The 11,264-nt window shown below is 35.7% G+C and overlaps 1 pseudogene; it reads right to left on the bottom strand.

Moving 5' to 3' along the window:
• Positions 1 to 226: 226 nt before the first annotated feature.
• LOC115872350 lies at positions 227 to 5,219 on the bottom strand (annotated as a pseudogene).
• Positions 5,220 to 11,264: the final 6,045 nt, after the last annotated feature.

The raw sequence follows: 11,264 nt of genomic DNA, 5'->3' as shown, positions 1-11,264 counted from the left end.
CTGTCTCAAGAGGATGAACCATAATGTACAATAAGCTGTTTTACAAGCTGAAGAGAATGACTGCACTAGCTTTTGAATAGAGAGGAATCCATGGCCGGGGGACCTCCTGGCTGGTCAGAGGGGGAGTGGGACAGGCTCTTTGCCTGCAGGAGGCATGTATGGCTTCCAAGTTTCAGAAATCTCTCCAAGGGGAGAGAAGTCTGTCTTTCAGAAACTCTTTGAAGTGCTACCAGAGGGCCTGGAACAGTTTTATACAATGTTTTAACTAGGTCATGAAGGATATGACCATGACAAGCCAGGGCGGCTGAGAGTGGAGCAGGGCAATAGTGAGGTGGTCTGTTATATTTTATAACACTTGATAGTTGGATTTAGACCATACATTATATTTGCCATTTTCTGTGCAGATATGATTTCATTATATCTCTATACTATTGTTTGCCCTTTATATCTCTATACTATCATGTTTGCCATTTTCTGTGTAGATATGATTTCATTATATCTCTATACTATTGTTTAATCCTCTAGAAAATGATGGATCTTTCTATTCTGTAAAGGGTTACAGTCTCAGAAATTCAGTGTCAGTTCCACCCTGTCCCATAGTGTCGTTATGATTCAGCATTGATTTGATGGGAGTGCTTTAAAGTTTTGTGATTGTTCCACCAACAAATATGGTCCACATGATGTCAATCACTTTCAACATTTTCACCAAGGTCACTAGAAACACTGCTGAGGGTCCACTGGGTCTGGGTAAGTGGATTTGCATTTTTAGGAAGCATTTTCTCAATGCAGCTGATCACAGTCATCAAAAAAAGACAAGAGTCGTGGTTTGAGCCTTTGGTCTATGTTTGAGCCTTTAGTCTATGGTCAGATACTCTCATCTGGTTTGAAGAACGTTTCAATGGATGCTGATTCAAATGGCCAGATGCTAGGCCTGCATGATACTGCAACTTACGCTTATTGTGGAACTAAAACCATGGACACCCAGTCGACTCTGACTCTTAGCAAGCATGACAGAGTAGAACTGCTCCTTGAGTTTCTGAGGTGGTACAGTTTTATGGGAATGGTCTCATTTTGTTAAGGAGGGCTGAACTGCTCACTGGTCTTCTGGAAGATATCATTTTGAGTGAAATCTTTTTCTTTTCGTATATATAATAAGAATAATTTTAGATGGCATAATGAGAACACTGGTGAATCACAATCATCATTTAAAATACCTACTTCGGATAATTCATTGAATAATTTGCATTACAATCCTATGAAATATCTCCATTGGACTGCAACTTTAAGAGATATATACATACTAATCAGTTTTTTCCATTTTACTGATTTTTATGTGAAAATATGTGCAGTTATTAACTTATTTTTTTAATTCACAGTATATATGTAGATATAAGAAGATAAATTATCTAATTTAATATTTAACTATATATGTCTCAATTATCAGGTTAGGGAAATTTGATTGATACTGAAAAATAAAACAACAAAATATTTTGTGAATGAGGCTTCGTGAAGGGTTAAAAAAGTCCTTTAAAAAAGTTTTGTTCCTTTTTATGACATTTCTCTAAGATTTTAAGAATCTAAATTGCAGGAGCTCAAAGAGCCAGTGTTCCTTAAGAAACACTTGTACGGGGTACAAGACCGGCATTCACTGTGTAGTCCCAGGCAGTGACCTAAGAGTTATGGGACTCCCAGGCACCACAGCCGAAACAGCACGGCTATCAATCTTTCCTCTGTGGGATGTTTGGGAGAAATATATGGCATAAGTTATGAAGTGTTCTTCCAACAGTTTCTGGCATAGCCAGTGTGATAAATATAAGTGAGCTACTTTTAGCTGAGGTTAATTTTGTCTGTTTATTGAATGTGTAATTAAATATGATTAATACATACATATGTTACAAGTATAAATTTATGAGAAAAGTTGGACTATAAGAAGTTGTCTGTTTTCTACTATTTTTGAGCATTGTCATTATAGGTGAGGAAGAGTTTTATCAGAAGAGTTGTGTTCTTAATTTTCTAACAGCTGAAATAGCTCTGCACTTTGCATATGAAAGATAGTATTCCAGTAGGGAGGAAGAACACGAGTTTTTATAAACCACTTTGGGTTTTGAAAGAGAGATCATTGTTCTTTCTTCTAAAAATTAGTGCAATTTTCTTCTTATTAAAATTCGTTTGAAAAAGGTATTGTACAGTATCCCCAGGGTTTTTACACTAAACTTTATAGGGCAATAAAATACATCACTTTTGTTTAGAATTTCTTATATCCAGGCATACATTACCAACTAGAGAGTTTCAGCATGAAACAGACCTAGTTCACTTAATTAAAAATTGCTGAAATAAAAGCTTTCATGCATTCAATAAGACTAATTATAATATTTTATTTCTAAAGATTTAAGAAATGTCTGTAGAATCTATGTATTTTCCAGTTTATCAAATTAAAACAACCACTTTAAAAAGTTGTTTTTTCACTAAAGAATTCTTTCATATTGTTTTTGTCAGAGGGATTTATTAAAATTAACACACCCAAATACAAAAAGAAAACCATTGATTCACAATATTGGAGGGAACATTTGAAATTTATTGAAAATCGACTTCAACATTTTCAGTATCAATTTTTTTCTAATTGTCCTAATACTTTTATGTCACGTGCCTTTAGCAATCATTGAAACACTTTTCAAAACTGTGTTGGAGAAAACAAAATTATAACAGCAAGATCATCAAATTTATAAGTTGTTATGCTATTACTTTAGAAGCTCTGGTGATTTTGTGGGCTCATCATTGGGGTGTTAAGGGCAAGGTCAAAGGTTCAAAGTTGCCAGTGCTCCTTGGGAAAAAAGATGAAGCTATCTACTCCTGTAAAGATTTATAGGGAAAAAATATTTATAGAATTTAATCTGTTCTATATAGGGTGGCTATGATTTGAAATTCATTTGATGCCCAAGAGCTACTTTAATTTTGTAGACATTTCAAATAAAGTTACTTTTAACATTTGTAAGCAATCACTTGGAACAAAAGATAATATTCTTAAAAGATATCTTCCCGATTGGCCTCAAAATCTCACTGCCATCAAGTCACTTCTGACTCCTAGAGACCCTAAAAGGCAGGGTGGAACGGACCCTGTGGGTGTCAGAAACTGGGACTTCTTACAGGAGGAGAAAGTTCCATCTTTCCCGACCAAGTGGTTGGTGGTTTTTAACTGCTGACCTTGTGGTTCACAGCCCAACACATAAACACTCTGACACCCGGGCTCCTTGAATTGGCCTCAAAATCATATTATTAAATTGTACTGTTATTCTTGTCACACAGTTGAATGACTATATAAATAAATAAAAATTATAATTCCAAGACAAAGAACTCCATTTCAAAGGTAAACATTCAAAACTCATAAAAATGCCACTTTTAAGGATTAGATCTTGATACTTTTCACTCAAGAGCCTACTTAAAAACTGCCCAAACATAATCTTAATAAGTGGTACTCTAGGATGTACATGTATCTTGGGGCTTTGATTTTTTCCCAAGGCAAACAGGTAAGGGAATTAAATTTGGGATTCACTGGGTTTTCACTTTATTAACAAAACACTGAAAAATAAGAAAGCATATAAGTTTAAAAAAAAAAAGGTGATATCAAAGTTGTTGTTTTTTCTGAGGAGAGTCATAACTGCCATGGGTAAAATGCTGTAAGCAAGGAAAAGAAAACAACCTGGTGGCAGTGGTGGCTGACAAATGTAATTTCCAGTGTACAACATTGGTTCATTTTGGCTCAATACCAGAAATCCTGGAAACAATGTTAGAAAAACACTTAATCAAAGTAGAGCAGGTCCAGAGGATGAAGGCCTGCCAGAATTTGGGAATTGGACTGGGAGCTTTGCACATCAATCTTACCTTCTGTTACATATTTGAAAATAGAATCTGGAAATTGTGCTGAAAGACAGGAAGTAGAATTCAAGGTCAATTCAATCTATTTATTGAGCCATGGTCTAGAGTCATTCCATAATATGGGGAAATATGGATTAAAAACAACACAGCAAAACTAAGTCAAAAAGCACTGCTACAGGGTTCCAGCTTATATGTTCATGGGCTTATTTCAAAGAAAAGTATTAAAACATGGCTTTTCAATCAGTAGATGGGTGCAGATAAGGTGTTGCACTAATACACATGTCTAGTCTTGTTTGGATGCTTTTTTAAAGGTATAATCAAATCTGTCACCCATGAGGGAATCCTCACTAAATTCAAGACAAAGAGGTTATGAGTATTTTAGAAGGTTATGGTTTTTGTTTTTTTTAAGTACAAATTGAAATTTTAATGTACTTTCTTGAGGGACATAATAATTGCTGGAGATTATAAGGAAGAAGCTTTATAAAAATTGAAAATTGCATTGATGATCGGTCTAGGTCAGGAGAGTTGAGCCAAGGAATACTTCTCCATTTTTCTAGAGTAGCAATTTTTGTCCTATGATAATTTTGTTAGGAAACCTTACCTTACCCGTCTTGTAGCTTGACTCTTGCCTTATAAGAATATTTTGGTTCCAAAAAATCAAAGAATATTGAAAAGGAACACAATTTGAGTTTCCGAAACATTTGAAAATGGCCATTTTTGAATGTGATGTAAATGGAAAAGAGCACAATTCACTACATAAAGATTACAGAGATGGAAACACAGCCATCAGGATTATATAAACCTAGACAAAGGCTACGTAAAGGAAGGAAGTGTTTCACATTTTGATATATTTTTTTAATGAAACTTTCTATGCCATTCTAATTGTAAGGTCAGTGGCTCAAACCCACTGGCTGATATTATAGAAAAAGATGTGACTATTTGATCCCAGAAAGTTATACAGCATTACAAGTTCTATATAGTGTGGCTGTGAGTCAGAACCAACTCAATGGCAGATATATTTACATTTACATATTTAATTTATATATTTCTGATTGTATCAAAAATGTTCAGAAAGTTAGGTCATAGTGACTACAATAAAAAGATTATGTACTAACATGTGCAAATACATTCCATAAAATATATCAAAAGATATTTTATGAAATTTAAATAACCAGTGAAAATTTTGACATCTATGAAATTATGATTGAAACTATGATCATATGAATAAACATTATAATAAGAAGAATCTGCTTATTTTATCTTCTTTACAAAGAATAGCATGCAGTATTGTTTAAAAAATTCAGAAAACTTACACTGTTAGTGTGACTGATATATTCTGCAGTCATTGTCAAGCATACAAATACATAACTATCTAATTTTCAACACCTCTACAGGAATTTACAGGAATGTGAAATATTACTGGGTAAAAAACCATTGCAATTGATGGAAATGTTCTATTGCTTTGCTTACAATGATACATATTCTTGGAAGATGTGATTACTGAGCTCTTGAGATGTAGCTGCTATGATAGAGAAACCAAAGTTTAAGTTATATTTTAATAAGTACTTATATTTTAAAGCTGACATATGCTAATGTCTGGTATATTAGACAACACACTAATTAAGTAGTAATTCATACAGTATAGCCCATTGGGTCAATTTTAACTCATAATGACCCAACAAAACAGCCTCATAAAGTTTCCAAAGCTTCAGTATCTATGGAGAAAGAGCAATACATCTTTATCCTATGAAATACCTAGTGAGTGGGCTCAAACGATTGCCATTTCGGATAACAGTGGAACATTTAGCTACTGTGTCACCCACACTCCTATAAAGTATTAGTTTTGAAAACATTTAATAAAACATTTTAGAATTGGAATAGGATTTAACTATAAATACCTACCACCTGCAGTCTGTTTGACATCTTATGGTGGCATATGTATTGCAGCGATGCTTAACATTGCTAGTTTTGTTATCACATGCCACCAAGTTGATTCCAACTCATGAAACCCTACATAGAATAGAATAAAATATTGCCATCTTATGCATTTTCCCGCAATTATTATTATGTTTGCCTAATTGTTGCAGCCACTGTGCCATTCCATCACATTGAGGGTGTTACTCTTTCTCACTACCCCTCTACTTTACCAAATATTTATCTGCTTTTCCAGGGAGTGGATGGTCCTGATTTTTCCATGATACATAAACAAAGATTCATCATAACAATGTCTAAAGATCATCCTGGCTGTATTTCTTTCAAGACAGTATAACTTTTTGAGTTTATTCTTTTGGCAGTCCACAGTACTTTGAATATTTTTCAAAAAAAAACCCAGTCTAGCCCTAGTTGAAATATAAAATGCTCCTATAAGCAAAATATTGAATGATACAGCAAGTATGAAAAGAAGATGGAAAGAATACACAAAGTCATTGTGCCAAATAGAACTAGCCCACATTCCATCATTTCAGGAAGCAGCGAATGAGCAAGAACCAAGGGTAGTGAAGGAAGAAGTACAAACTGCACTGAGTACATTAGACAAAAACAAGGTCCCCGTAACTGGTGAATGCAGCAGTTTGATTTTATGTCAATTTGCACATATGTATGGGTAGAATGAAACCTGTCGATGTGGTCAGTAAGGTCCCAGCCTGATGATGCATCCTTGATGTGGCCTTTTCTTTAAGAGAGAAAGGGGGATCTTCTTACTCTCTTGTCCTTCACTTTCATTTTTGCTGGGACTCTGTCTCTGACTCCAGAGGTATATCATGTGGGCCACTGACCTTAGAAGCCAACCTCTTAGCTGTCTGTGCTCTGCCATCCTTGGATCCACGTGACTCTGCACCCACTTGTTTGTGACCTTGAATCCTGCTTCCACCTGTGTGTCATCAGCCTACAAATACGTGTGCCTGAAGAGGGCTCTGACTAGCAATGGACAAATGGACTTCAACTGGACTCAGCGGGGATGCCTTCTTTATAAAAGATTATTTCATGATATAAAGTACATATATTCACTAGTTTTGTTTCTCTAGCAACCCAGCCTAATAATAAAATGGAATACCAAGTGAACATTTTCAACATTTTTTAACCATTGATATGAGTTTATGTGACTACAATCCAACTGCAAGCTTCAATCTATGATTGTTGCTTTGTACAGATGGATTTCTTAAATGATTTAGCTCTGTTTACACTGAGCATGGAGTTTGGTGCTAGGGGATAATTTGTTGTCTCTTTATTACAAGTGAATCTCCTTGTATCACAGATTAAAACTCGTCCGTGTAAGGGGAGCATTGAAGTACACAATACATGGGGGTCCTGAGTTGCATTTCATAGGGCAACCACTAAGCCGACGGTCCCACCCAAGGTCTAATGACCGCCAGATCCACAGTCTTTGGGCAGCCCCCCTTTGATTCCTCTGCTATTAGAGTGTTTCAGTCCTAAATCTAAGCACAGGTAGTTTTGAGATAGGGCCCAATTCATTCAGTTGGGCTTCCATGTTGACTCCTCCTCGTGTGGCCCTTGGGTGATGCTATGTTGCCCATAAGGCCAGCATCTAAGGTCATCAAAGTGTTTAGCCCAAGGCATGGTTCACATAGGGTTGGGTAGAAACATATTTGTAGTCTACCTAGAAAAATAAAATAAATTTATTGTTCCCTTAGGCTCCCAACAATTACTGTTGGCATTCCTTCCCAATATGAGCTTGTTCCTTCCATTTACCCACCGCACCGCCCACAGAAATGTCAGTGCCTCTTCTGAAATGGAGAAGCTCCCCTCCCTTTGTCTTAACATGATTTTCCAATGAGGTTCTCCTCTTAGTCCTGTGGAGGGGCTATTGATTTATCACAGCTTGTCTCAATGTTCTATAGTAGCAAGTGGAAGGCCTTCTCGCCTCTCCCTTTCTTGCAGGAGAGACCCCAGCCAATATGAGTTGTTCTTTTATGAGATGATATTTATGAAGTGCACATAAAGGGCGTGAGGCATGGCCAGTAGGGAGACTTTCTACATTTTGTGGAAATTAGTCTCTAAGATTAGTGTCATTGGTGTTTCTACTTATAGTAGTGGACTCATACAATATTTGCCATTCTGCAGTAGACTAACTTCACTCAACAAAGTGGTTTCCAGATGCTTCCATGTCTTGTGGTGTTTCATGTTTTCATCACTGTGCATATGTACCATAGTGTCTTTAGTCATTCTTCCACTATTAGGCATTTGGGTTTCTTCCAGTTTCTTGATATTGTGGACTGTGCTGCTATATATATGTGAAGGCAAACATCCACTCATTGTGTCTCTTATTTCTATGCCTACTATTGGTATTACTAGGTTTTATAGGTTTTCAATTCCCAGTTGCTTTAAGTATCACCATTTTGTTTTCCACAGTGGTTATATGTTTATATACACAATAGTGTATACAAGTTCTAATATGTCCACATTGTCTCCAGCATTTATTTTTTTCTATTTTAATTGGGCTACCATTGTGGGTATAAACTGCTATTTCATTGTGGTTTTAATTTTCATCTCCCTGATATCTAGCTATCTTGAGCATTTTTTCATGAGCTTATTAGCTATTTGTACTTCATTTTTGGTGAATTGTATTTTACCCATTTATTAATTGTTTTTTTCCTTATTTAACCATTGTAGAGTTTTCTATTTTTTGGTAATTAGACCCTTGTTCAATGTGTATTGGCAAATTCCCCACCCCATGCCCCCCAATCTGTGAGCTTTCATTTTATGTTTTACTCTCCTGATGAGGTCTTTTGATGTGCATAAATGATGTAACTTCAGCATGTCCCAGCCACCTATGTTATCTTTGACTGTGTTTGTCTTTTTTGTTTTCAACAATCTGATGTGGAACTGAAAGCACTCATTTGTCTCTATCGGGAAATTTGGAAGATAGTTACTTGGCCAACTGATGGGAAGAGATCCATATTTTATCTGTTCCAAGAGAGGGGACCCAAAAGACTGCACACATGACAGAACAGTATCACTCATTTCACAGACAAGTGAACTTCCTCTGAAGGTCACACAACAATGTTTGCCACAGTGCACTGACATGGAGCTGCAAGAGGTTCAGGCCAGATTCAGAAGGAGACATGAAACAAGGGATATCATCTCTAGCTTCAGATGGATTTTGGCTAAAAGCAGAGAATACCAGAGAGTCATTTAGAAGAATTTAATTGGCTATGCTAAGGCATTTGGTGGTATGAATCATATAAAACTATAGATAACTTTGAGAATAATGGGAATTCCAGAACACTTCATTGTGCTCATTCAGAATTTGTACTTGGATCAAGAGGCATTGGGGCAAACAGAACCAGGGAATGCTATTTAAAATCAGGAAAGGTGTGTGTAGTGTTGTATCTTCTCATCATACATATTCAGTCTATATGCTGAGCAAATAATTACAGAATCTGTAATATAATATACGAAGAAGGAGGCATCAGGATTGGAGGGAGGCTTACTAACCAGCTGAGGTATGTAGATGACAATCTTGCTTGCTGAAAGTACAGAGGACCTGGAGTACTTGTTTTGAAGATCAAAGATTGCATCCCTTAATATAGATTGCAATTCAGTGTAAAACAGACCAAAATACTTTACACTGGACCAGTAGGTAACATCATGGTAAATAAAAGATTGGCATTGTCAATTGTTTCATCTTGCTTGGATCTATAATCAATGCTCATAGAAGCAGCAGTCAAGAGATCAAAGGAGGGATTCCATTGGGTAAATTTCCATCACATGATCTCTTCAAAGTGTGGAAGATCACAGAGGTTCCTTTGAGGACTGAGGTGTACCTGATCCAAACCATGTTGTTTTCAATTGCCTGATATCCATGTAAGAGCTTGACATTGATTACAAGAGGTAAGAAGAATAAGTGTATTTGAATTGTAGTGCTTGTTTAGGATATTGAAATGACCACAGACTGCCAAAAGAAGAAACACATCTGTTGTAGAATAACTACAGCCAGAATGTTCCTTAAAGGCAAGGATGGAAGGATCTCATCTCAAGTACTTTGGGCACGTTGTAAAGAGATACGAGTCCCTGCAGAAAGACATCTTGCTTGGTAAAGTAGATGGCAGCAAAGAAGAGGAAGACCTTCGACAAAATGAATTTACACTGTGGCTACAATACTGATCTCAAACATAAAGACAAGTATGAGATAGTACAGCTCAGGAGGGCAGTGTTTTGTCCTGTTGTACATAGGGTCACTATGCATCAGAACAGAATCCATGGCAACGAACAACAGCTTGCAACAAGGGACTCACATAGTAATAATTATGATGCTGTCACTGGGAGAGCACTGTTTTGTTCTTTTGTACCTATGGTGACTCTGAGTTGAACACAAGTACCTAACAACAACAAAAACAACACACACCTACAAATATGAAATAAATGGTTAGTATACATGAATCCAGACTAGAGAGGTTAGTCTTTAAGAATAAGGATTAAATAGAAGCCCAACAAACAATAAAATGAAAAGGTAACCCTAAAATAAACTAACCACTATCAAATATTAGCTAATTTCATATTATAAATTGTATATATGTATGTAATATATAGCTAAATAATTTTAAGTAAAAACAAAGAAGTAAAAAAAGTTTGCGAAAACATGAAATATAAAATTTATAACAACCCAGGAATTTGAATAAAATTCAATATGAAAAATATTGATGATGATTTAAAAATGATCACACTAACTCAACATGCAAAATTATCAGGCAATGTATAAAGAAGGAAATGTGTGCTGATAAAAGGAATGGCAAATGAAATTGGAGACTATAAACATAAAACCAAAAATAATCTGCTGTCTACATTGAATAGAATCAGAATTGCTACACACTGATTTTGCTAAAAAGAAAAAAATAATTTAATTAAATTAAACTTTGCTTCTGGAATATCCTTATATTTGTTTTGGAGGATTTTCCTACAATACTCTTTCAATGAGATAGAAAAGAGTTACCCTTTCCCTATGAGTATGAGAACATAGAGCTATAGAATTATATTACAACCTGAATATCTTTAGAAATATATGAGAGATAAGCTCTTTGAAAAGCCAATTATGAGGAAGTTAATGAACCAATAAGCCACACAAGGGTCTCCTTTTTAACCTAGAGAAAGATGCCTTATTAATGATTGATAGTTTCTCTTTTAAAATAATTCTTTTTATAGTACAAATGAATGCATTCCACAGGGAAGCTACATGTAGCTTTAACCCAATGCTGCCTCTTCTATTATATTCCAGAGTAGTACAGCATCTGTTCATGAAGCAATTTAATTCATGATATGGTTCTCTACACATACTGGCACTATGTCATTCAGATGCGAATATTCTCCACAGTCACGTGGAGAGACAACATTCCCATCTGTTGTTTCAAACCTCTGTACTACAAACTAGAGACCAT

Source organism: Echinops telfairi, unplaced genomic scaffold (assembly GCF_000313985.2).
Source record: "Echinops telfairi isolate 266 unplaced genomic scaffold, ASM31398v2 ScPeMD7_7424;HRSCAF=8462, whole genome shotgun sequence".
In the NCBI taxonomy this organism is placed as follows: domain Eukaryota; kingdom Metazoa; phylum Chordata; class Mammalia; order Afrosoricida; family Tenrecidae; genus Echinops; species Echinops telfairi.
The sequence above is the reverse complement of the archived record's forward strand: the minus strand, read 5'-3'. Positions and strand labels throughout refer to the sequence as shown.